Raw genomic sequence first — 26,303 nt, 5'->3', positions numbered from 1 at the left:
GCGTCGAGGATGAGGACCCAGCTTTGGGATACATGATGAGGAGGAGATGCTGATTTTTGTCTCAGGATTTCAAAGAGCGGGAAAGGCGTTTAGGGCTCAGGAGCAAGGGAGAAGGCCTGGGGTATGCAAGGCACTGCGCACTTTGATGCATCTTCTGGCCGGTGATTGAAGGTAGCCTCACTCCTCCGTTATCCTCCCTTCTCTGCCTCCTTCTCCCACGGGGCTCAGAGAGTCCAGGGCTGCCCGGTCACCCCTGCCCTAGAGGAGAGGTTTTCAGCCAGGCGGTGACTGAGAGCGGCTCTTGGCCACCTGTGATGCCTGGGATGGGCTCAGTGGGACGCAGCCCGGCTGGTGAGGGGGAGCCTCGTGGCCCTGCTCACCTGGAGGCCGATTGGGCCTGGGAAAGGCCTGTCAACTGTATGCAAATGTATTTGTCTGAGTTTCTCTGTGGCCCCTTCCATGGGTTCAGGTTTCTCTAGGCAAATGCTGTGCGTCTGTACTCAGATTCTTTACGGGTTATGGAAATACGTGTTTTAAATGGACCCAGGGCTAGGCAGATGAGTCAGGCCCCGTTTGTTGGTCTCGGGTCTTTCTGTCCAAGAACAAAAGCCAGGCTGCACGCGGGCATCCCAGAGGTTGGCTGCGTCCAGGCAGAGCAGCTTCAAGGGGCTCGACAACCTGGATATTCAAAGTGTGGTCCTCGGACCAGCAGCGTTGACCCCCAGGGAGCTCCGGGGGAATGCAGAGTCTTGGATCCCCCTAGACCTCCCTAAGATCACTTTTCCAGGGACCTCACTTTGAGAAGCGCTGGACTCAAGGAGCATTTGGAAATGGATGGGGCCTTCTGGAGAGCCAAGGCTAATCCATGTGTCGCAGCGGCTGGGAAGGCGGGGTTGAGTAGGACTCTGAGGCCGTGTGGGGCTGGGTGAGAAGCAGAGCTGCCTGCCACGGGTAGCTCGGGGGCATTTGCTCTCTGGGACTTTCTGGTGCTGCTTTCTGGACACAGAAGCCACGAGGAATCGGCCTTCAGGTTCCTAAGGACAGCGGGGACTAGGTAAGGAAGGCTCAGTGTATCTGAGCTCAGGAAGGCCTGAGCTTGAGAAGCCCCAGGAGAGCAGTGTTACGGTAACTCCCTCTTGTCTCTAAAACAGGCTCCTGGAGGGCTGGGATCCGCCCAAGTACATAACTTCTGTTTGGCTTCCCTCGGCTGCAGCTCAGATCTCATCCCAGAAAGTTCCTCAGGCTATGAAATGTGGCAGTCCAGGAGAGGAGAAGATCAGGTAGAAACTAGAAAGGAAGTTTCTAGAACCCCAGTGTGGGCCGATCCTTTAACTCCTGAGGCCTTCCAGGAGCCGAGAACTGGGTAAAAAAAATAATAATAATGATAATAAAATAAAATTAAAAAATGAGAGGGACTTCGGGGGGGTGGGGGTGATGGAAGATAAGAAATTCCGATTCCAATCTCCTTATTTCCCCGCCTCTTGGGCGGGCGGTGTATACACTGTATGCAAATGTGTTTACTTTATATTTTATTTCAGTCGGAGTCCGTCAGCTGTCAGGAGCTATATCAACATGTCAGTCTGGTTGAACAAACAAGCGTTTTGGGTGGAAATCGTTCAGATAAACAGACACAATGTTATGACATATCCAAGTCCCCAGACCTGGAGGGGGTGGAGAAGGGAGGGGCCCGGAAGCCGCAGGAAGCAGATCCATTGCCCCCGTGCAGCCCGGTGGGGTCCACAGAAGGCAAGAGCCTTTTTGTTACTTGTGCGGTGGCGGGGGGGGATGGGGTTCCCCTCCTCTGGGGCCTTCTCCGCGGCCTTTGGTGTCCCCGTTGGTTCTGTAGGAAGAAATCAGGAAGGAAAGGAAAAAAAAAACCCACCCGGGTTAACTTAATTAGCGACTGGGAAACAGTTGCTAAGGCTGACAGGCTGTTCTAAATTTGCCCTCCTTTCTGCCCCTCCACTTAGGTCCTTGACCAACAGTCATTAAAGAAGGTGCAAGAAAATGTGTGTGGTCAGGGAGAGAACCGAGGTTAGCGTTAGTTTACTCTCCTCCATGACATGTAGTCCAAATGTAACTTTTATTTAATTTTTGGTTTTGGGGATTGAACCCAGAAGCACTTTATCCCTGATCTCTATCCCCAGTCCTTTTTTTTTTTTTTTTTTAAATCTTGAGAAAGGGTCTTGCTAAATGGCTGAGGCTGGCCTCAAACTTGTGATCCTCCTGCCTCGGCCTCCAGAGTCTCTGGGATTACAGGTGTATGTTGCTGCATCTAGTTTAAAGGTAATTTTAGAGTAAGCAATAATGTTACCTGGTTCAGTAATCAAAAGGATGCAAATGTTTTTGGAAAGCTTTCCTCTCTTTCCTAGTCCATTCATTTTTCTGTCCCTTGCCCCCACCACACACACACAGAGATTATATTTTGTTGGGTGATTTCTTTTAGTTTCCAAGCTCTAGTTTGATGGGTTATGTTTAAAAGAGAATTCACATTTTCCTTCAAAGAAATCCCTGGCTGGGCATGGAGGTACATGCCTGTCATCCCAGCAACTCAGGAGGCTGAGGAAGGAGGATTACAAGTTCAAGGCCAGCCTCCGCTACCTTACAAGGTCATAAGCAATTTAGTGAGACCCTGCCTCAAAGTTAAAAATAAAATAAAAAGGTTGGTGGATGTAGCTCAGTGGTAAAGTGCCCCTGGGGTCAATCCCAGTACAAAAAAAAAAAAGAGAGAAAAAAAGTTGCTGCTAGTACCCACTAGTATGTATCAAGGGCATTCCCAACCAGAACCGTGCTGGGTAGTTGGTATGGTTGGAGTTATTCATTCCAACTTGAAGGGAAGTAGCCTGGGCCCAGAGAGGCGATGAAGCTCACCCATGTTCACGCAGCTGGTAAGCAACAGGCTGGCCTCAACCTAGCTCTGTCTGGCTCCAAAACCCGCCTTTATTCGGCTAACTCTGAGCTCTTGGTGGAACTCAGTGGAGAATGTGTCAGGATAACTCGGCAGCCTCCAGGAACTGGTCGCAGGCGCTACTGGCTGAACTTGTCCACCCCCGTCATGAATTTACCCAGAAAAGGAACCACGTGCCTCTCCAAATGTGGGACTCGGCAGCTGCCTTGGGGGTGTGCTCGCTCACAAGATGTTGGCAAGTCCCCTGCCGCCCAAAAATGTCTCCCCCTGCCACCTGTCACAGGGCCTCAGATTCCGCCATCGGAGAGGTATGCCCCTGGGTTTCAATTAAGGACTTTTGGGGGCCCGGTTTAAATGTAGGCACTTCGAGGTGACATCTACATCCTTCCCAAAGCCCAGCGGGGCACTGGCTGGGCCCTGGCGGGTGGTGTCACAGCACAGGTGTCCTGGGAGGTAGGGGGGAACCTGGCGGGTGGAGGGGACTCCTGGGGACAGGGGCGGGCCCATGGTGACGGGGCCCAAGGGTGCTGATCCACAGCCGTGTGGAGTGGGTTCTCCGTATTTCCCAGGGAGGGGCCTTGGCCAGTCCCACCTGCCTGGTGGCCAGTTGCCTGTGGTGTGTTTTAGGCTAGAGCGCTAAATAGCCATGCCAGGAGCTGGGGAAGCTCAGAGCGTGTCATGGGGTCACAGAATGTCACAGCTGCCAGTCAGCCAGCCCTGAACTTCAGCTGGTCACGTTCCTCAACTCCTTTTTCCATGATCACACCACCTGGAGGCCCATTCGCTTAGGATTTTCCTCTAAATGGACTCACGTAAGACTAAATAAACGTCTATTTTAAGGTGTGCATGCCTGAGTTTTCCCTCACCAAGGAAAGATAAGCACAGATCCCTCTGGCTTTTGAGTGACCAGTGCAAGAATTATTTTGGGAGAAAAAACAAGAATGAAAGAAAAAACTTTAAAAGGATGACAGTTATGTTCATACCCTTGGGTCTTTATTACTGAAAGCTGGATTTGCTCATTGTATTTTTTTCTAGTGCATTTTAAAATAGAATAACTATTAGAATAGAAATGAATGTTCACCCAGGTACTACCATAAGTCAGAATAGGGATCCAGTCTTGCTGGGGCCTCTGATTTTGTCTACGGGGGGACATGGGTTCAGAAGGAGGGAGATGTGCAGGGGACACATCTGGCTGGAAGTAGAACAGGACCTGAGAAGTGTCATGGAGAGGGGTCAAAAGAACAAAGGAGCCGGAAATAGTGATACACACCCGTAATTCCAGCTACTTGGGAGGCTGAGGCAGGAGGATCTCAAGTCTGAGGCCGGTCAGGTCAACTTAGTCAGACCCTGTCTCAAAATAAAGTAAAAAGGGCTGCAGTTCAGCTCCATGGTAGAGCATTTGCCTGGCATGTGTGAGACCCTGAGTTTAATCCCCAGCACTGCAAACAAACAAACAAACAAACAAACAAACGATCACTCCTGGACAGGAAGTCCAGGGAACCCGGGACCCCAGCTCTAGCTCCAGATCTATAAATGGAGGTCACTTCTGTTTCCTGTCCGGGAAACAGCTCTTCATTTTTCTGACCATGAAAGAAAAGAAAGCTGTTACTTTGGGGTCTTCATTTGGGGGTCTAGGAAGATCGAGAGATGGATTTGAAATAGTGGAATGTTTTCTTTTCTCCCCGTGAGAATCATTCAACATAAAACTCAGCCTTTTAGAAGCACGTAGCTCAGTGGCACTTACACACTCGAAGTGTTGTGTGGACATAGCACGCTGTGTGCATTCCTTTGGCTTCTGATGAATACCTGAGCTGTTTCCACTTTGGGGGTACCGTACATGGTGCTGTGGTCGACATCTGTGGCCACATTACTTGACGTGTGTGTGGTGGGGGTGCTGGGCCTGAACCCAGGGCCTCCCCAGGTATGCCAGGCAAGCACCCCACCCCTGAGCTACCTCCCCAGCCCCCGGATGTGTTCTTATTTCTCTGGGCAGGTCCCTAGGCATGGAATCACTAGACCCCACGCTCACTCTGCGTTGAACTCCTTGAGGCCTGCGTGTGCCGGAAGCGGGTGCAGTTAAGGTGTCCCCAGATTTTCATCAGATGCTCAAGAAATGCCCTCTGAGGTCTCTCCTGGGTCGAGGGTCCTTGGGTCCCCCCCTCTCGGCTGCCCCATGTGGAGAAGGCCTGGTCTGGCTTCCCATCCTTCCGGGAACCCACGCTAGGCCGAGAAGTGAGCTGGGCCCGGCGGAGGTGGGAGAGCCGGGGTCAGGCGAGGCTCCGGGTGAAAGCCACCCGGCTGGATCTCGGAGGCTGCTGTAGGCGGGTGGGCCGGGAGGGAAGGATGTTCCTGGGCGAGGGCACAGGGCTCTCCAGTCCCCTTGGCAGGGACGAGCCAGCTAGAGCCGCCTTTCCTTCCTCTGGCTTTGCACAGGCCCTGGAAGCACGGTCCCTGGACCCACCCCCTCATCAGAGAGCAGATGCGGGCCATTACGCTGATTGCTGCTGAAAACGGTGGCCGGGGCCCAGGGCACGTCCGCGGATCACGTAGGGCCCCGGGGAAGGGAGGCCCTTGCAGAGGGTCAGCCCCCGCGCACCCCAGAGGCAGGTGTTGTGCAAGCTTCCCACACAGGCCTGCCAGAACTGTCCTGGGGCCCCGCGGCGCGCACGCAGCGGTGCTATTTCATCCCCGGGCCCCTCTCCAGGAGCAGCTGGCAGGGGCACGGGGGCATCTGCGGGTGGCCAACGGATGGGGCCGTCCTGCAGCCCTCGGTCTCCATGATTCTCCCACTGCGGCTGCTTGTGGATTTTCCGGGCACCTCCTGGGTGGAGGACAGGCGGGATCTGGTTTCATGGCGCATTCAAAGGCGCAGAGCAAGGCCGAGCCGCCGCATTCCTGGGCCGGGGAACAGCCATGTCGTTAACGTGTTATTTATGGCGCCCTCCTGACTCTGGGCTCCTATTAGGCCTCTGGGTGGGGCACCGTGCCCTCGCCAATCAATCAGCCACCCAACCCAAAGGGCGCACTAAGCATGTCAGCCCGCGGGTATCACGTTCTCCTGGGGGTACAGCTTTTCTCTAGAATTTGGACTATCGGGCTATTCCTGGGTGTGCTGTGCATGAGAATATAGAATGAACCTAGAGAAAATGTGCAGATAGTCCTTCCCGATGTAATAACTAAAATGAGTGGGGCGGGGCTTTGAAAGCCCCATGGGAAGAATAAGGCCAGAGCCACACTTAAAACCTTCATTGGTGACACACAAAACATCGGAAGGTAATGGAAATGATAGAATTTTATACCCCGTAAATGGTTAAGACCTATGCAAATACTTTAATAAGCATGGGGCATGCCTTTGATCCACTGAGGAGGCTGGGACAGGAGGATCGAAAGTTCGAGGCCAGCCTCAGCAACTTAGGCCCTAAGCAACTTAGCAAGATCCTGTCTCAAAATAAAAAAATAAAATTAAAAGGGCAGGGGATGTGGCTCAGCGGCAAAGCAATTCTGGTTTCAGTCCCCGGTGCTAAAAACAAATACAAAAACAAACAAACAAGAACCCAAAGGGCACTTTGTTTTAGGAAGTCCTGGGTTGGCTCACGGAGGTGATGCCAGAGAAGCTGCTGCCTGTGAGTTCTTGCGGACAGTGGTCGCCTGCAATCAAACGGTGGTCTGTCGCACCAGGTGTGGAGGAGGGTGGCTCCCGGGAGGTGTGGCCAGCGGCGGCAGCTGGAAGAAGCCGAGGTGTTTGCGTACTTGCTGCTCCTCAGCTGGGTGCAGCTTCCTGCTCCTGGGCAGCAGCGGCAGAAGCAAACACGGAACTCAGTCATGCTCAAGTGGGTCCCTCAGGGATCAATCACAGTGGCACGAAATTCATGTTTTCAAAACAAGCGCCCTAGCAGAACTGACAGCGCATGTGTGGACGCGCCACACGCAACCCCAGACACATGGACGCACGCACTGAAAGCACCCGGCGTCTCTTTTGCGTGAGTCGATCCACACTGTATGTACAAGTCTGCCACCCATTTTAGTTTATTTTGTTTTGTTTTGTTGCTTACCCACATTCCTAGCAGACCTTTCCATAGGGGTGACAGAGCTCTATGGCTTTTTCTGGGCTGTCTAGCACTCCATCCAAGGAACACCCCTCATTTGGTAGCTGTTCCCCAATGGAGGTTTCCAGTTGTTCCTTAGTACAGACAGCCCCCCATCCTGTCTCCCCGTGGGGACAGGCGGAACTCTCTCTAGACAGACATGGAAAAGAGGACTCGCTGGGTCCCAAGGAAACGTCCACTTTTCCTTTGAGAGGGCATCTCTTATGAGTTGTAGTGTGTTCACATTTTAACCATTTATTTGACTTCATTTTCTAGAGCAGTTTTAAGCCTACAGCAAAATCCGTATTAACCACTCTGAGGTGCACCGTGGACTGGGTCAGGTGGACCACATCGCTGTGCAGAAGTCACCTCTGTCCAGTTCCACGACATTTTTCGTTTTTTTCCATCCAGGGGGTTGGTCCCAGGTGCTGGGGATCGAACCCAGGGCCTTGTGCTTGCAAGGCAAGCACTCTACCGACTGAGCTATCTCCCCAGACCCCTAAATTTTTTCTTTTGAGACGGGGTCTGGCGAAGTCGCCCAGGATGGCCTCCAGGACGTGACCCTCCTGCTCAGCCTCCCAGGTAGCTGGGATCACAGGCCCGCGCCACTGCACCTGGCTGGGCATACTGGCGTTCTTAGTAAGCAGCTGTTACTACGGGGGACCGACCATGATGCTCTGCTCTGGTTTATCTGCAGTACCCGTGATTGGGGGTGTCACATGGAAATGCAAGAGGGGTGGCCTGCTGGGACCCTGAGCTAAGGAGCAGTGGAGAGTCTGGAAGCTTCTCAGAGGGTGACGTGCACCCACAGGACGCACACAGCTCCTCTTTTAGGTGGTTCCCGGGCCCTCTCTGCTTACCCACTCCCTGCTCCGGGGCTCGGGCCAGGCCTTGGGGCTCATGAGAGTGACCCATTTCCAGCCTTGGTCGGTGCCAGCCTGCCCGCTGGGGCCGCCAGTTTCAATGTGCATGGTAGCAAATGGATTGAGGTCATGGAGCAGATGGCGGTAACTTGCAGTTGAGATCTGCCAGGCTGCGCTGGACCCAGTGACCCGGAGGTAAAGCGTGTGCGTGGCCCCGTCGTCCCATGTGGCCTGTGACTCTGGGATCTCGCCCCTCTCCAACGCCTGTGCCGGCTGCACCCCTGGGGGGGCACGTAGCCTGTCCTTTGCTACCTCAGGGGCTCCGCGGAGCAGGAGGGCCCACGCTCTCGCAGGCGGCCCGCAGGTCCCGGCCCCACCCTTTTGCAGAGATCTCCAAGCAGCTCGGTCTTGTCAGCTCATTAATCCGACACCGCTCGTGGGGGCTATCATTAATGCCATTTTATAGATGGAGAGAAAGAGCCAGGAGGAGGCTGGCCCAGGCCCTCGTAACACCTGTGGGTCACAAGGAAGCGAGGTGACCTTGTTTAAACACACAGTGACTGGATGGGGACCCAGACACTGCGAGCTGGAGGATTAAAGTCAAATGTGCTATACTCTTTTGGGAGACGGGGTACTGGGGATGGAACAAAGAGGTGCTTCACCACTGAGCTACACTCCAAAGCTTTTGTCTTTTATTTTAAAACAGGGTCTCACTAAGCTGCCTAGAGCCTTTCTGAATTGCTGAGGCTGGCCTTGAACTTGCCATCCTCCTGTCTCAGCCTCTGGAGCCCCTGGGTTTACAGGCGTGGGTCACTGGCAAAAATGCTCCTCTTACAACCTCCTCCAAGATATAGAAACATTTGCTCATCTCATAAGGTCACAGCACTGCACCTTTTAAATTTGGGTCACAGAACTCTTGGTGAATCTGAAAGAAGCTCAGGTTCTTCTGCACATAGATACACACAGAGGTCTAACCCCTGGCTTCTCTCCAGGGTCAGATGCACCACCAGACCTGTTACAGGTACTCAGTGACCATTTACTGCATCAATTATTGAACCACTAAAACCCTGGCTGAGGTCTAACTTGTCACAACTCTGGAAAGCAGTGTGGCAATTACTCAAAAAACTAGGAATGGAATCACCCCATGACCCAGCTATCCCACTCCTCGGAATATATCCAAAGGAGTTAAATCAGCATGCTGCAGCGACACAGCCACATCGATGTTTATAGCAGCACAATTCACAGCAGCTAAGCTATAGAGCCAACTTAGCTGCCCTTCAGCAGATGAATGGATAAAGAAAATGTGGTACATATACACAATGGAATAGTACTCAGCCATAAAGAAGAATGACTTAATGACTTTTGCCGGTAAATGGATGGAACTGGAGACTATCATGCTATGTGAAAAGAGCCAGTCCCCAAAAGTCAAAGGTGAAATGTTTTCTCTGATGTGCAGAAGCTGATCCACAATAAAGGGGAGGATTAAAAAAAAGGATAGAAGAAAGATCAGTGAAGTAGACCAGGGGAATGAAGGGAAGGGAGGAGAGATGGGGCAGGGAAATGAATCTGACCCGACTTTCTTATGTACATATATGAATATACCACAGTGCATCTCACCATCATCTATATCCACAAGATAATAATAATATAATACAATAAGTCAATAGCAGAGAAATCAGTAGAGGGAGGAAAATGAGTAAAGAGGGGCCGGAAAGAGGAAGTACTGGGGACTGAATTAGAACAAATTATATTCCACGCTTTTATCATTATGGCAAAATGAATCCTAGTGTCGTGTATAACTAAAAAGAACCGATTAAAAAAAAAAAAAAAAAGAAAAAAGAGAAAGCTAATTATTTTCTCATGCTCTTGATCGTAAGGAATTCGGTCGTTTCCCTGCTACAGACGGGGACCCCAGCTAGGAGACGTCAGATCGGGAGGTTGCGTCTGCAATCCCAGGTAGGCGTGACTCTCACTGTGGAATGTCCCCATAGACCTGGCAGCCCTGGGACAAGTGGCCAGTGTAGTTGAGAAGAGTCACAGCTGGAGGAAAACCCACAGTGTTTCCCGGATCTCTGCCAAGACGCAGCTTCTTTCCACCCGTCAGCCAGTCTTACGGTGCCGTCCCTCCGAGGGTCGGTAAAATCCCACCCCATGGTGGCCCCGAGGAAGATGCACGTCTCTCCAGCTGACAGAATCCAGAAGGTTCTTGTAGCCACAAAGGAGACGACGCCCTTGGCGGGAGCAGGGGCATCCAGGAAGAGATGAGGGCCAGATTCCTGAGCGGTGGTCTTTCTTTCCTTTCTTGAGCTCAGTGGTGGCCTGATAATCTGGGGCACTGGGACATTCAGGGGTGATGGGAACAGGGGTCAGAGGCCTGGGGAGAGCTGGGGCTGAATCCTGCCTCCGTAGAAGCTGCGGCCGTGGCTTAACCGTCCCGGGGCCTCGCTTCTTGACCCGTGAGCTCCGCGCTGCAGCCGGCGTGTGGGGCATGCTTGGTACGCGGCAGGGACCGAAGCCCTGGTGTGGGGGGCTCCTCGGAGCGCAGCCGGGACGTTTGCACTTGGGGATCACATGGGATCTTCTGCAGGGTACAGCGCAGGTGCTTTTACGAGCCACGTTCTAGTGAGGGCCCGGCGAGCTGGTCACCGGAGGGCTAATGACTGTGTGGGTGACTCATGACTTCCCTTCCAAGTGCCACTTTCATGTAGAGGGATCCCCAGGCCTTCTCCAGCCCCTGGCTCCGCCTCCGCCCTGGTGGCACTAATTCCTTCATAAATGACCTTTGATCCTGGCAACAGGCAGAGCTTCGTAATTACAGTCCCGGCCCTCACTCCACCCAGCCCGCGGTTGGTTTATCAGCCACCTTATTAACCTTGATATTTTCTGCCCTAGAGGAAGATCTGCGGCATCAAAGGAGCCAAGGGACCGGCCCTGGGCTCTGTCACAAGCGGAACCCGAGTCTAGTGCTCAAGTCAGCTCTTCTGAGGCCCAGCCTCCCTGTTGTGAGGTGCCCCGGGAGTCTCTGGGGACGTGTTTGGACAGCCAGATTGTGCTTGCTGATTGCTGAGGTCTTTGTTTTTTTCTTTGAAATGGAAGCATCCCGTTTCCCTGCTCACCTGTGGATGGGTCTCCTTCCCCTCTGGGGCGGGGAACCTCGTTGCTCCTGTCCACGTGCGTCTCTCTGGAACGGTGACCAGCACACAGCACACGAGTCCCTGGATTCAGGAATGAGTAAATGTAACGTGGGTTCTGCTGCCAGCTGACCCACCAACCGTGGGAAAGCCTAGAGGAGGAGACGGCAGGTCAGAGAGACGTTGAGCCACGTGGAGATCTCCAGACGCAGCCGGGAGTGTGCGTTCTGGGCAGAGCCACAGGCTGAAGGGAGATCTGAAAGGAGATGGAGACCAGCAGACGCCCCCCGTCTGATCGCATGAGAGAGGCTCCCCGGCTGGGCAGCGGGTGTGGGCAGCCATCTCTGTCAGGTCCCTGTCCTCCAGTAAGGAGGCTGCCTTTCCCTGGAGGTGATGTGGCATGGCAGAGTCACGCTTGAACCCCAGCAAGGCCTTTGGGCCAGGACTGATGTCATGGCCTTGGCCCTGCATAGTGTTCAGGGGTCAGAGGCTGAGGCTCTGAGCTCTGGCCACGACGTTGGGAATGGTTGATGACAGGGGACGGAGATGGACTTCTCCAATGACACAGCTCCAGGTTTCAGGAGACTGATCAAGCCACCCAAGTGAAGGGCCACACTTCCCTCCAGTGCTTAGCCATTTCTATATGCAAGAAAAGATGGCCGGACACTTTCCCAACTTCCACTGTTTTTAAATAAATATTTTTTTGTGATTTCTCAGGCACTTCATCCATAAGCACCTAAGGATGATTAAAAGCTGTCTTTGCCTCTTAGTTTTTGGAGCTGAGCTCCAGTCATTTAGCAATGGGCTCCTTACTGTGAAGCATGTTGGGAAGAGATGGGATTCCTGATTTTGTCCCCGTCTCTGCTTGATGTATGAGCTTAGATAGGTTCCTGTTCCCTCTCTTGGTCTCAATTTCTCCACCTATAAAATGGGTGAATGGATTATCATTAGTTTTTCTAAAGCATAGGTTTATTCTGACGGATACTCCATTTAAAAAATGAGAAGGGAGGCAGGTCTAATATTTTGGGGAAGTGGGGCATCTTCTATGTTCTTATTGAAGAGGGACAAAAATCAACTGTGCTTTAACGCTCTGAAGAAGTCTTGTAGTGAAGAGCCTGTGTTTAATTTTTGTTAAGTGGCTATTTTTCCAAAGTGGGATGGATAGAACTCAGTGTTGACACAGCTCTGAAACTTAACAGGACTGTGCGTGTGTGGATTTTTTCTTCCATACTGGCGATCCAACCCTGGTGGGCTTTGCCAGTGAGCTGCGTCCCCAGCCCTGTTTATTTATTTTTTATTGTGAGACAGGGTCCTGCTAAGTTGCTGAGACTGGCCTTAAGCTTGGGATTCTCTTGCCCTAGCCTCCTGAGTCACTCCAATTACAAGCATGTGCCACCATGCCTGGCTGGTTTTATTTGATCTTTAATGGCCATTTCTTGTGCTTTTCTTGCATCTGTAAGAGAGCTCACCAAGAGAAGGAACCAGTCTTATAATACTGTCATATCTTCCTCAAAAGTCTATTTGTTCCCAAAGTTATTAATAAGCTTACCTTTGGTGGCCTTGTATTTCTTTGTGTGTGTGTGTGTGTGCGTGTGTGTGTGTGTGTGCGTGTGTGTGTGTGTCCTTTTTTCTTTTCTTTTCAACATCTAAATATCTTCCTTATGTGAGGGAAATTGCCAAACAGGAGCCAGGTATTCCCTCACCTCTTATAAGCCAGGAAGCGGGCTCATACTCTCTGATCTCTGGAAGCTAGGATATGCCAAGGGATTACTACAGGGCCAAGTATATGTTCTTGACCCAGAGACCCTGATCATTTGAGTGACATTGAAGCCACTTAGCATTTATTTCAGGAGCAGTGGGCAGTGGTGATGGGGACTGGGGCCCCTGACCTGGGCCAGTGCTGTGTTCATGCCCTGTTTCAGTTACCTAACTTCTCCCACTTCTTGTCTGCTATCCTTCTTAGCGGTTCTGTGAGCCACCAGGTATCCAGACATTTATTTTTTGCCTCAGTTAGGGTTGGTTGGATGCAACCAAGGATCCTGACTGCTCTATCAAAACCAATCACCCATCCACCCATCCATCTACCCACCCATGCACCCATCCACCCATCCATCTACCCACCCATGCACCCATGCACCCATCCACCCATGCATCCATCCACCCATCCATCTACCCACCCATGCACCCATCCACCCATCCATCTACCCACCCATGCACCCATCCACCCATCCATCTACCCACCCATGCACCCATCCACCCATCCATCTACCCACCCATCCACCCATCCACCCACCCACCCATGATCCATCCACCCATCCATCTACCCATCCATGCCATCCATCCACCCATCCATCTACCCACCCATCCATCCACCCATGTATCTATCCATCCATCCGTCCATCCATCCACCCATGTATCTATCCATCCATCCGTCCATCCATCCACCCATGTACCTATCCATCCATCCGTCCATCCATCCACCCATGTACCTATCCATCCATCCGTCCATCCATCCACCCATGTATCTATCCATCCATCTGTCCATCCATCCATCATCTATGCATCCTTCCATCCACCCACCCATCCATCTATCCATGCACACATCCATCCATCCAGAACATCTATCCATTTAAACATCCATTTACTCTTTCATCTATAATTCATCCATCCATTCCTCCAACATCAAAGGCATTGAGTTCATAACTGGGCATATACAAAGGAGAAAAAATCAACAGAAGCAGGAAACAGCAAGAAACACACGACACATTAAAATCTAGGAATTCGAGGAATTTCATAGAGGAACTATTAACAAAAGTGGGAGCTGTGTTCAGGAAAAGGAATGGCACAGTTCCAGCGGGGCTGGGAATATTCCAGTCCTGAGGGCGAGAGGAGGAAGCAGTTTTTAGAGTTTGGAGGTCTCCTGGCCAGCTGTGGCCTTCGCTAGAGGGACACAGTCAACCTGTGGTGGAACTGGGGACTGGATACCTTGTCACCATGCTCTTCCCTCTCTGATCTTCTACCAGAGCAAGAAAAAACAATGGACTAGGTCGTACAGATCACCCTCCTGGGACAGGAATGGGACAGAGAAGAATGAAAAATAGTTCTGGAGAGTCAAATAAAAGGCACCCACCACAGAGTGTCAGTGAAGCCACGTCACTTCTCCACTCAAAGATCTCTTGGGGATTCTGTGAGTTACTCAGTGTCCCAAATACTAATTTTTGACCTCCTTTAGAGTCAGTAGTTTCAACTAAGAATATTGAATGTGCTGAAAAATCCGACCATCATCCATCCATTTCTCCATCCATCTATCCGTCTCTCCAACCATCCATCCATTCATCAATCTATGCACCCATCCATCTATCCATCCGTGTCTCTACTATTCATCTCCCCATCCGCCCTTTCAATCATCAGTCCATCCATCCATCCATCCATCCATCCATCCATCCATCCATCCATCCATCCATCCAAATAGCCACTCACTTGTCATCCACCCACCCACCCACTCACCCGTCGCCAGTAGGTTTATAAGATGCTCGAAGGAAAGCCGAAGTGTTAATGGGTTCCTCTGACTTGTAAGCTCCCTTTCCCACTGTCTCCCATCCCATTCATCTCCCTTGCTCTTCTCCTAGATTCCTCTGCTCTAGGGACCCTGACTTCCATGCTGCTCTCTCCGTCAGAGGCTGCCTCGGGCCTTCACACATGACGTTTCCTCTTCCAGGACAACTCTGCCATTACAGATCCTCGTGGCTTCTAGCCTCCTTCCCAGTTCTTACTCAAATGCTGCCCCATCTGATCACCTTCATCTGCTGGGACTCCTCCCCACCCCCTCAGCTTTCTACCTGCCTTCCTGATTATTTCCCTTCCGAGCACTCTTTACCCTACATTGTGAGCGTGTAAAACCCGTGTGTCCTTCCTCACCTCCCAGTGGAATATCAATTCCCTAATGAAGGAAATGTTGCTGTTTTGTCTACTGCTGTGATCTTAGTGCCCCAGAGAGTCCCCAGCACATGGAAGGTGTTTGGTACACACTGTCCGGATCCCTGAATGAAGGCACGCAATGGCTCCTGTGAGGGTCCCACCCGTCTCCTGCAGGGAATTCAGGTGAGATCCACTGCCAACGTGCTCCATCCCTAGTGCTGCGCAGTGAAACTGGGGTGAGTGAGAGTTAACGTGCGGCTCAGCCCTGCACTTCCCCCGCGAGCTGGGGCTTGGCTCCTGCTGACTTCTCGTCCTGCGTAGGGAAACCTGAAGGCAGGGAGGGGAAAAGCCAGCACTTCACACATTCATCTTCAAAGCGCTTAATAAACCTGCAAGTAATTAATCCCCCTGGCTCCGGGGAAGTGGGTTTTATTGTCTCTGCACTGACAACAGGGCATTGATTGTGCTGGGGAGTTCCATCGTTTTCCCAGGACCCAGGAGTGAGCTGAGCAGTGCCAGAATGTCCCTGGCACCCACTGAGCCTCTGGCCAGGCCACCTCCACATTCCCTGCAGGGGGCCGAGGGACGGAGGAGCTGGGAAGTGGTTTAGACAGTCTTGGAGAGAAGCTGCTTCTCCTTTTCAGAGGATTTTGGGAGCTGGTCACTCCAGAGTCTGCAAGGAAATGGGAACAGAACACACCTGGAGTGTGGGGTCCCTGTTGAGGCTTGAGTGTGAACTTTGCACGGGAAACGAGCGCTTTCCTAGAGCAGAGCAGGACGAAACGGGGAATAGACCCAGTGACTTGGGCTGCTCCTGGCTGATCAGGGTGCGCAGATGGCTCTCCCTCCACCGTCCCAGACCATTCTCTCATTTCTTTTCCAGAAAAATGTACCTATCGGATGTTCCATTCTGGTAATGGTCTGCTTTCCAAAAGGACATCAATGGGTTTGACGGTTTTTATGAAGAATATCGATGGGTGTGCTAAGAAATTCACATTCTTATGGCTGTTTTCTGCATGCTGATAGTTTTCTGTATGCTTTGGGTTAGAAAACTTGAGTTTTAGCTTCTGCCACTAATTATGCATGTATTAAGTTGGGTCTTGGTTTTCTCATCTATTAAGTAAATAATCACAAAATCTCATATATATATAAATACCACATATTAGACAATGCTCCAAGTGATTTAAAGGCAATTGTCCCATTTAACCCTCACAGCTCTGAGATAGGAATTATTTTTTCTTTCAGTTTTAAAGATGAGGAAACTGAGGCACGGAGAACTTCAGTGATGGATCTCAGGTCAAGAGGTAGAAGGTGTCAAAGGTGGAATTGAATCAATCCAAACATCCTGGCTCCTAACCACTACGATACAGGGGTTGTTTTGAACCAGCCATAGGGAAAGAGTTCTGTGCAAATTTTGGTTCCAGTGTAACTTGTATTCAAATAAACCTTCCAGTCAGTCACCGTAGTGGAAGCCTGTAATCCCAGCAATTTAGGAGGCTGAGGCAGGAGGATTGCAAGTTCGAGGCCAGCCTCAGCAACTGAGTGAGACCCTCAGCAATTTAGTGAGATCCTTTCTCAAAATAAAAAAATAAAAAGGGCTGGGGATGTAGCTCAGTGGTAGAGCACCCCTGGTTTCAACCCCTAGCACCAAATAAATAAATACAGTTATAAAATAAATCTTCTACCAAAAGTGAATAAAACTGGCCTTCCCCCCCAAAAAATTAATGAAATGACTTTTGTAAGGATCGGGGTATAATGACACAGTCAGAATCGGTGGGAATCTGAGGCTAGAAAGAAGGAAGTGTGCAGAGGACATCTTCAAATCCTTCCAGGGCTCTCTGTAAAGATCTTGGCGAACTCACGATGCAGGAGATGAGCAGAGACTGGCATCCCCGCTGGGACAGGGAGACACAGGATGGACTTGGGGCTTCCAAAGTGGCTGGTCCCCAAGAGGCATATTGGGGGTGGTAGTCAACCCCAGAAACTCGAGCCCTCCAATGTGAACGTGGTTCCTTTAGAGGGTTGGGCCGACTCCAGAGCTGCACGCAGGTGGAGCAAGACTTTCAGGAACACAGAAGAAAGTAGCCTTTGGGAGGCGGGGGGATGAGCTTGGGAACTAGAAGCCATCGTGTTTTGGGGAGACAGATGTTGCAGTCATCGTCCGCCAGAAGGAACGGCCCTGGGAAGCAGCCCAGATGCTCAGCCGAGACCCCAGGAGGGCCATGGATCAGGAACAGGTGCCAAATCCTAAGAGTAACACTGAAACGGAATTAGACAAGCCCGGCAAACCTGGGACACGGTCCCTATACCATTGAGGTCCTGAGCTTGGCGTCTCTGTCCTCGAGGCCCGGGGAAGGGCATCATCCTCAGCCAGTACGCGACACACACGAAGTTCACCATTCAACCCAAATCTATGGGGCACGGTAGAGAGGGACCCACTGATGGAAAAACAACAGGAGCGCACGCGCGCGCACACACACGCACACACACGCACACACACACGCACACACACGCACACACACACGCACGCACACGCACACACACACGCACACACAGTTAAGGCAGTGAAGCTTTCAGAGGGGGAAACAAATCCACAGCATCCACATGGGGAAGGTTCTCTGGCAGGGAGTCTAATGGTTAGTCTGTTTTAAAAATGATCAAAAAGGTGTAGAACATCCACAGAGAACTCAAACCTATTTTGGTTTTAAAGAATCAAAGGGAAATTCTGGACTTGAAATATGTAATTGAAACGTAGAATTTTATAGAGGATTATAATAGCTGGTTAGACTCAGGAGAGGATTAGCAAACGAAGAGACAGAGGGGTGGAAGGTAAATATGCAGACGGAAGCGCAAGAAGTCACCATGAGAGACGCTCAAAAGAGGGGAGAAGGTTCTGGCAGAGTGAGGAGGCGTGAGCCGGGTGAGCCGGGAACACCTGAGACGGACGAGGCCCACCCGGAGGCCCACGTGGGAGGAAATCGCAGGTGAGGTTTTTTTTGAAACCGAGGATAGATGTGAAAAGTTCTAGGAAACCGAACTTGCTTTGTTAAAATATTAACGGCATCCAGGAAATACATGGCACATCTTCCTTCCTTCCTTCCTTCCTTCCTTCCTTCCTTCCTTCCTTCCTTCCTTCCTTCCTTCCTTCCTTCCTTCCTTCCTTCCTTCCTTCCTTCCTTCCTTCCTTCCTTCCTTCCTTCCTTCCTTCCTTCCTTCCTTCCTTCCTTCCTTCCTCTTTCTTTCTTTCTTTCTTTCTTTCTTTCTTTCTTTCTCTTTCTTTCCCTCCCTCCCTCCCTCCCTCCCCCCTTCTCCCTCCCTTTCTCCTCCTCCTCCCCCCTCCTTCTTCTTCTTCTTCTTCCCTCTCTCTCTCTCTCTCTCTCTCTCTCTCTCTCTCTCTCTCTCTCTCTCTCTCTTTTTCTTTTCTGTACTGGGGGTTGAACCAAAGTCACTTAACCACTGAGCCACATCCCCAGCGTTTTATATGTTTTATTTAGAGACAGGGCCTCCTAAGTTGCTGAGGCTGGCTTTGAGCTCTCGATCCTCCTGCCTCAGCCTCCAGAGCTGCTGGGATTACAGGTGTGCACCACCACATCCGACTGATACCTCACTTTCTGACGAGATCGGGTGCGTTCAGGGTGGTATGGCCCTGGACCTGATACCTCACTTTCAAAGAACCAGCAGTGAGGTTGGCGCCTGACTTCACAAGAATGCAGAGCCCAAGTCTGAGCGAATGTTAGTGGAGACTCTCGTTGATGTAGCACAACAGATATTGACCTGGGCTGGAAGCCTGGTGCTCAGTGGGCCCCGCCTGCCACCCGCATTAAAGCAGGGTTTGGTGACCTAGGCCGTGTATTTCCTCTCTTCAGCTTTGACATCTGTCAAGATTCCTCTCCTCTGGGTGACCACAGCGTGCCTACCTTGTGCAAACCGGTTTCGGGGTACAGGCAAGAACGCTAAGGCTTTGATAAAATCCCACCCACACAAATGTAAACTGAAATGGCAGAGCTCGAGCGGCAGACATCTCTGAGCTCGGGTCCTGCTAAGTTCTGCCTCTTAGTGGCTGCGTCACCTTGGGGTGGTCGCTTCCTCCACGGAGGGAAGCATCAGCTTCTGCCATCCTGAGGCAGATTCAGCAGCAGTGCCTGCTTCACGGTGTGTTGTGTTAGATGATTGGAGCGTGCAGGCGCCTGCTGTGTACGTGAGACATGGCAGACCTTCAAAGCTGGGGGGCTGTTACCACGGTTCTGCAGAGTGCTCCCCCCACCGCTGGCTGCTGAGGTCCATGCGCACGGGAACGCACCTTTCACGGAATCCACACTCACTCTGCTGTCTTTTCTTATAGGACATATAGCGGGTGGAGGAACACCTGGGTCTTACCCCCTAAAGGATCAGAGAGCCATCGATGCACCTGGAGGACTGTCTCCCTTTGACTCCTCTTGGGGTCAATGAAGAGTCCACCATCTACCCACAGGGGGACAACCCAGGGACCTCACCATCCTCCAGTGAATTTTGGGTGGCTGTTCTCAGTCTGTTTCTCCTCTGGAGACGTATTGGGTCAGTCAATTATTGACATGGGTTCTGACCTTCTTCCATCTGGGATATGGTGGTGACTCTTTAAGGTCCAGGAGAGCTTTGTTCACACCCACAAGCCCCTTGAGATGTGACTCGAGACAGTTTCCGCTCCTCCCTGTCCGACACCCATTCCAACTGTTGTACTCCGGTCCCTCTACCTCGAGGAATAAAAATTTGCCCATTTAATCCACAGTCACCCTCTGCCTTCCAGGTGGGACACCAAAAAGTTTGAGGAAGTGGGCCTCAGTTTCCCCAGTTGGCCCTCACAAGTTCATGGGCAAACAGAGTTTGCTGGTGGTTCTCAGAGTGGGTTGAGAAGATTCCCAGGATGCCTGGTTGCTCAGAGGAAGAGATGTGGTCTAGAGGAGCAAGACATGGCTTGGAAATCAGGTGGCCCTGGCTCAAACCTTGGCTCAGCTAATGGCCAAGTGACATTGGGAAAGTCAATTTATTGGGCTGGGTTTGTTTTTCCAGTCGATGATGTTGATTTAAAGATCCATCATTTTGGTGAGAAATATTCGAGATGCCCACTGACCGCCGGTAGAGCCCATGGGAAGCACTAGGTTAGTAGTTGCTCTTATTTCCATTGTTAGGCAGCTTCACGTGTTCAAAGGTCTGGAATTCTCTGCATCCGGGAGAACTTCCCCCGTGTGCTCCAACCAAACCATGAATTCACGCCCAGTCTCGCAGGGACTCAAAGTCCACCCATTCTCCTGTGAACAAATAATGCTAGTTCAAGATTTTAGCTCCAAGAACTGGTTCCATCAAGAGGAGTAAAACCATGGTTAAGCCCCTAGAATTGCTGGGGAGAATCGAGAGGCCCCAGGGGCTCAGCAGACGTGGGCGAGGAAGCCCTAATGTGTGATGGGAAAGCAACATAGCCATTTGCTACATGTAGGTGGATCTGGGCGAGCTCAGCCTTGGGGTCTCGAGGAGAGATCCATTGGGAAGTCAAGAGCAGCCCGGTTCTTCTGGGTCTGAGGTCAACATCCATGCTGCCAATGTCAGGTAAGCCTGGGTGTGGAAGAGATGGCCAGGTGACCAACACGTGTGTGACCTCTCGGCATTTCCACACGGAGGTGTCGTCCCTCGGAGGCGACTGCATCGGCAGGGGCAATATTTCCTGGCCTGAGAGCTGGCTCTTCCTCATGCAATATGAGCAGATGCAAGCTATTTCTGGGCTGGAGACTGCAAAAAGCAACAGGGCTTCTTCAGCTCTCTTCCACTGGGCAGTGTCTGGCCACAGACCATTGGGAGGTCCTGCAGGTGTGGTAGATCCCAGGATGGACCACACTGTATCTTTAAATCATTATATGCAGGGACACCCACATCAGACCTTGGTGTGAGCATACAAAATAAATTTATGTTATGTCGAGTCACAAATATATTTTGTTTTGTTTGTTATAGCAGCTAGTGTTGCTCTAATACATCAACTTCAGTACCCTAAATTCCAAAAGCCTCAGGCCCCCTGCTCACTACTTGGCACCTCTGAAGTGGTGGCTCTCATACCCCTCACCTTCACCAGGTGTACCTTGATGCTCTACAACTGAGTGAGTGAAAAAAAAAAAAATAACCATACCAAGAGTGGAGGAGGATGGGGAGGAATGAGACCTTTCTCATGTGCAAATGAGGGAGTAGAAAATGGTGCCATCTCCTGAAGAGCAGGTGGGCAGTCTCTCCAAAGTCTCTACAGTGAATCTGCAGGAGAGAGAGTCTTGAAGAAGAAGGGGGAGGAGGAGGAGGAGGAGGAGGGGGAGGAGGAGGAGGAGGAGGAGGAGGAGGAGGAGGAGGAGGAGGAGGAGGAGGAGGAGGAGGAGGCAACAGGGACTCCATAAAGAACATCATCACAGAAATGATCTCTCTTCCTGTTATCATGCTCCATTGGTGAGAAACAAGCCCCAGGCCCACCCTGACTTAAGTGGAGGGGGTGACACAGAGCTGGGAACACCAGGGGCCAGAATCGTGGAGGGACCTCTCAGAGACTACCGTCACCACTGCATTCTGTGCTGATTCATGTTTGGGTGGATTACCTGTGCTCCTCACTAGATCGTAAGCTGCAAGAACACAGGAACTTGTCTGCCCCGTGCATGACGATACCCCAGAACCTGGAACACATTAGGTGCTCAAAATACATTTTATTGAATACATTAAACACTTCAATTGAGCTAGCTTTGTTCCTGTAAATAAATGAAAAGTACCATGTTGAAATATTATTCTGAGATTTAAAATGCAATGGCATCAATAAAAGTGCTTTGTAAACTGGAAAAAAATTTTTGTAAGCATGAGAAGCTATTCTTATTATGGTCTTACCTTCATGGAAAATCACGGTGCCTTAAAAATTTTTCTGTAAGATTAGCAATGTTCGCTAAATATTTCCCATTTCCCCTCCTTCCCAGTTCCTGAAAGCACTGGTGTGGTTTACATGGGCTTTAAAAGGAGAGTGTGGTGTGCATCGCTTCTGGTGAAATCTTGAAGAGCTGTATGTTGATGGTACTTGCTATTACCTTTGCTATAGTTTCCAACAGTGACATCTCATTCCCAGCCTGTGTCCCTGAATGAAGACAGTGCCAAGCAGAGTCCCCAGCTAATTCCAAAAAAGAATGTGTGGAAAGCAAGAAATAAAAATTTGTCAATTTAATCCAGAAGTTATGTTGGGATTGTTTGTTACTGTGGCAAAACCTGGCCCATTCTGACTAATAGAGCAAACCTCCCTTCAACAATTCCTTGCTGTGCTTCACCCTAAATACACCAAATAGAGTTACCTGAGAAGTAGAGTTTTTGTGGCTATGAGTTTGCTTTATTCATGATACATAGACATGTCTGGTTACATGGCTTCTCCCTGCACATTATATTGTCTTTACTTTTATTGATTGATTGATTGATTGTGGTACTGGGGATTGAACCTGGGACACTTTACCATGAAGCCATATCCCCAGCCTTTTTATTTTTAATTTCTTTTTTTTTTTTTTTTTTAATTTTAAGACAAGGTCTTGCTATGTTGCTGAGGCTAGCCTTAAACTTGCAATCCTCCTGCCTCAGCCTCCCAAGCCACTGGGATGACAGACATGTGCCACCAGGCGGGGCCTGGACGGTTCTGAAGGGCACCTTGCAGAATTTCTCAGGCATCACATGCATATTTTATGACCATCCCAAAGATGATGTTCCAGCCGTGCCACCGATAGCACAAGCTGCTGCTGGGACACAGACCCTGCCGCGCTCCGTCACCCATCACCAGACTTCAGCCGAGATCACGGGGCCTGCAGAAGCTTTGCTGGGATTTTGCTTCACTTACAACTTCACGGTCAACCCTTTCTCCCGTCAGCCTCCTCTCGTGCTAATTCCTGTCTCAAGGAAGCCACACAAACCAACTGGCTTGTCTTACACAGAGCAGGTTTTTTAATCTTTGTTGTTTGCTTTTTTCTTTTAAGAAACCTGATTTTCAGTCAAGGAAGGGCCCCCGTAGAACGGGCTGGAACGTTCTGCTTTAGGATCTATCTGCCGCACGGTACGAGGGGAACGAAACAGAACTTGGCTTTGTTGGGGGTTTGGGAACCGTGATCGGTGGGGACGAGGGTGTGTGTATGAACAGTCCCACATCCGGCCTTTGGCTTCAGTCGGAGTAAGTAAACTCCACAGTCATCCAAAAAACTCATCACGGGGGCGGCCTGGGGGTAAGAATGGCCCTTTCTCCCCGTGGCCTTTGTGATTAATACACCAGATTCATAAGTACACATATGCATTATACACACATCCCTTTTTATATCAATAGAAAATGCTTTCCAGATGTGAGCGTGAGGTGACAGGCCTTGCGTTGCTGACTTTTTATTTTCTGTTAGGTCTCAGCCCAGCCCGGCACACAGCCTATTGTTTTGATATCAAAAGGACGAGTCTTACCTGCTTAATAAGCCGGAGGAATTCGGGGCAACCTGGGGGAACCCAAGGAATGCGGCTTTCGGATCTGATTAGAGAGATGTGGCCAGGTCCCCAGGGTTCTCAGATTCAGCCGCCTCGCCTACAATGTCACCCCTTGTCTCCTGCGGCCCTGTGCTGAGTGATTCAGGTTTCTGTGTCCCGGCCTGTGTGCACAGCCCCGGAGCACCCAGAGGGGAGCTGACCACTAGGCTTTCTCTATTGGCCTCTGGTCTTTGACTATTTCCACAAGTGTTTTTGTGGAAGTCTTAGAGCAGGTGGGGGCATGCATAAGGGAGTCGCCCATTTTAGTGCCTCTCAGGGAAGTCCATTCTCCCCGTTGCTATTTGGTTTGTGGGTGGCAGGGAGCTCTAGAGCGTATGTTTCCTGGCCTGGTTGGTTTCCTGCTGTGTGACTTTGGCCAAGCCCCCGAACCTCTCTGGGCCGCAGAGAGCTCATCAGCACATGGTGGATCATGACGCTTTTTATGTCTTGGGTTATTGTAAAGATTAAATGAGATCCTGCATAGAAAGTTCTTAGCCCCGAACCTGCCACCTAGTAAGCCTTCATAAACAGTAGCTAATGTCATCATTATGATAGTTCCACTTAAGCCCAGACCTACACTAATTTTCCCAGGGAGGCCATTACTTTAGAGTGGTGGGAGATGGAGGGACATCTGCTTGAGGTCCTTCTTAGGACCTTGGAGTTTCTTATGAAATGTCCCCATTTGGGCACATCTCCCAGCTTCCTGGAAACAAACACTGTGTCCTAATGTTTTGGAGTCACATCAGTGACTTTGGACTCCAGTGAAGTACCCCTGCCCCCCATTTTTTCCCCCCTTTGGAAGTGCCTGTGCTGGTTTCAGCCAACCCAGGTCAGAAGCCCAAAGTGGAACCTGGGCCCTGGAGCTAAAGCTGCCTGAGGTTCCCGTTGCGTGTGGACTTCCCTCTCGGGTCAGGGTGAACCCCGCCTGGGCACACACTAGGTGCTCAATTAGCACGTGCTGCGTGAGCGGATGGAGGGAAGGGGCGGAGCCAAGCGTCCTCCTGGAGGAAGTGGTCAGAGGATGCTGGGATCGGTGCTAACGCGGGTGGTCTTGGGGCGCTTACGCTCGGCATGCCAGGCAGTGGCTGGGTGTCATAGTCGGCCTTTCGTACCTGCCTGCTCCACCCTCCAGGATTCAGCCATGGCAGGTTGAAAATATTTTTAAAAACGCATCTGGCTGGGCAGGTGGCACACGCCTGTCATCCCAGTGGCTTGGGAGGCTGAGGCGGGAGGACCGCGAATTCAAACCAGCCTCAGCAAAGGTGAGGCCCTCAGCAGATCAGTGAGACCCTGTCTCCAAATAAAATATAAAAATAGGACTGGGGATGTGGGCCAGTGTTCCAATGACCTTGAGTTCAATCCCCGGTACTAAAAAAAAAAAAAAAAAAAGCAACTGTATGAAACATGCACAGAATTTTCTTCTCTGTCACTATCCCTCAGCAACACAGTGTAACAACTACTTCTGTAGCATTTACATTGTATCAGCTATCCTAAGACATCTAGAGACCATTTAAAGCGCACAGGAGGTGGGGGGTGGCCTCTAGGCAAACACTCTGCCATTTTATATAAGGGATTTGAACATTCAGGGATTTGGAATCTGAGGAGGGTCTTCTGTGAATACGGAGGGGAGGCTGAATGTGAATTTTCTCCATTTATTTCCCATGGAATAGACACCATGAGGTCCTTTTAAGAGATGAGGGCGCGGAAGACTGGAAGAGCAAAACTTCCAATCCTCTCTTTTATTTAATTAAATTAAATTAATTAATTAATTTATTTTTTGCGGTGCTGGGGATTTGAACTCAGGGCCTTGGGCTGATGAGGCAAGCACTCTACCGACTGAGCTATATTCCCAGCCCCCATCCTCTCTTTTAAAGCAAAGCAAGAACCTGTTTGTCTGTCCCAGATCAAAGAGGACCATGAAACCTTAAAAAAAAAAAAAAAAATCTGTACAATTCCTCCAACAATTTCATCTTTGTTCATCAACTGCCTGCATTATCTACCCATGTTTCTCTATGCAAAGAGAGAAAGGTCTTCAAGGGAGATAAACACTTTTTTTTTTGGTGGGGGCAAGTACCAGGGATTGAACTCAGGGGCACTCAACCCCTGAGCCACCTCCCCAGCCCTATTTTGTATTTTATTTAGAGACAGGGTCTCTCTGAGTTGCTTAATGCCTCTCTGTTGCCGAGGCTGGCTTTGAACTCGCTATCCTCCTGCCTCAGCCTCCCGAGCCGCCGGGATCACGGGCATGCGCCACCGCGCCTGGTTTCATATAACCATGTGTTTAAAAGTTGGTTAGATATGTTGCCTTGTTTTAGTTTTTAAAAATGAGAATCATATTTAGCATTTGAACATGAAACTTATTTACACTTTTTTGAATTAAATCATTAAATCTATGAATCCAAAGAGACACCCAGGGAAGAAATCCTGCCTGCTCTGGCCACAGCCACCCGGCTCTGCTTTCCAGGGGACTCTGAGGTTTTCCATTTCTTCTGTGCTTTTCAGACAAGGTCAACCCTTCGGTCCAATTTAGGAGAAGGAACATTTTCCTTCTAGTGTCTATCTGTTCTGTATCCACTGTTTGAGTTTTTGGCAAGCAGGCTTTAAAAAAATGGAGGGAAATAAAAATAATCATTAGAGGGCACCCGTATTCCCTCTGGCCCTGCTTCACCCCCGGCTTCAGAAGCAGAGGCTAGAACCGTCTCCTCACGGGACAGCTAACTGCGTCCTTTGGTTCTCCAGCGGCCTCCACCCCTGGTCCTCTGCAGCAGAGGAGGAGAAAATCAGAGCGTCCGCGGAGCCTTTGATCTTGGCCCCATCACCTGGGTTGGTCTCCATGGCAACCACCGTACCCCAAGTGGTTGGGAAGGAGTCC

At 50.6% G+C, this 26,303-nt stretch overlaps 1 long non-coding RNA gene across 1 annotated transcript; it reads left to right on the top strand.

Annotated features, from left to right (window-relative positions):
* LOC306668467 lies at positions 1-21,065 on the top strand. Its single transcript, XR_013765873.1, has 3 exons — positions 1-171; positions 16,151-16,218; positions 19,266-21,065. It is a non-coding gene; the product is annotated as an uncharacterized lncRNA (long non-coding RNA).
* The last annotated feature ends 5,238 nt before the right edge of the window (positions 21,066-26,303 follow it).

The sequence above is a fragment of the Sciurus vulgaris genome (assembly GCF_902686455.1).
Source record: "Sciurus vulgaris genome assembly, chromosome: 8".
NCBI classification, from domain to species: domain Eukaryota; kingdom Metazoa; phylum Chordata; class Mammalia; order Rodentia; family Sciuridae; genus Sciurus; species Sciurus vulgaris.
The sequence above is the reverse complement of the archived record's forward strand: the minus strand, read 5'-3'. Positions and strand labels throughout refer to the sequence as shown.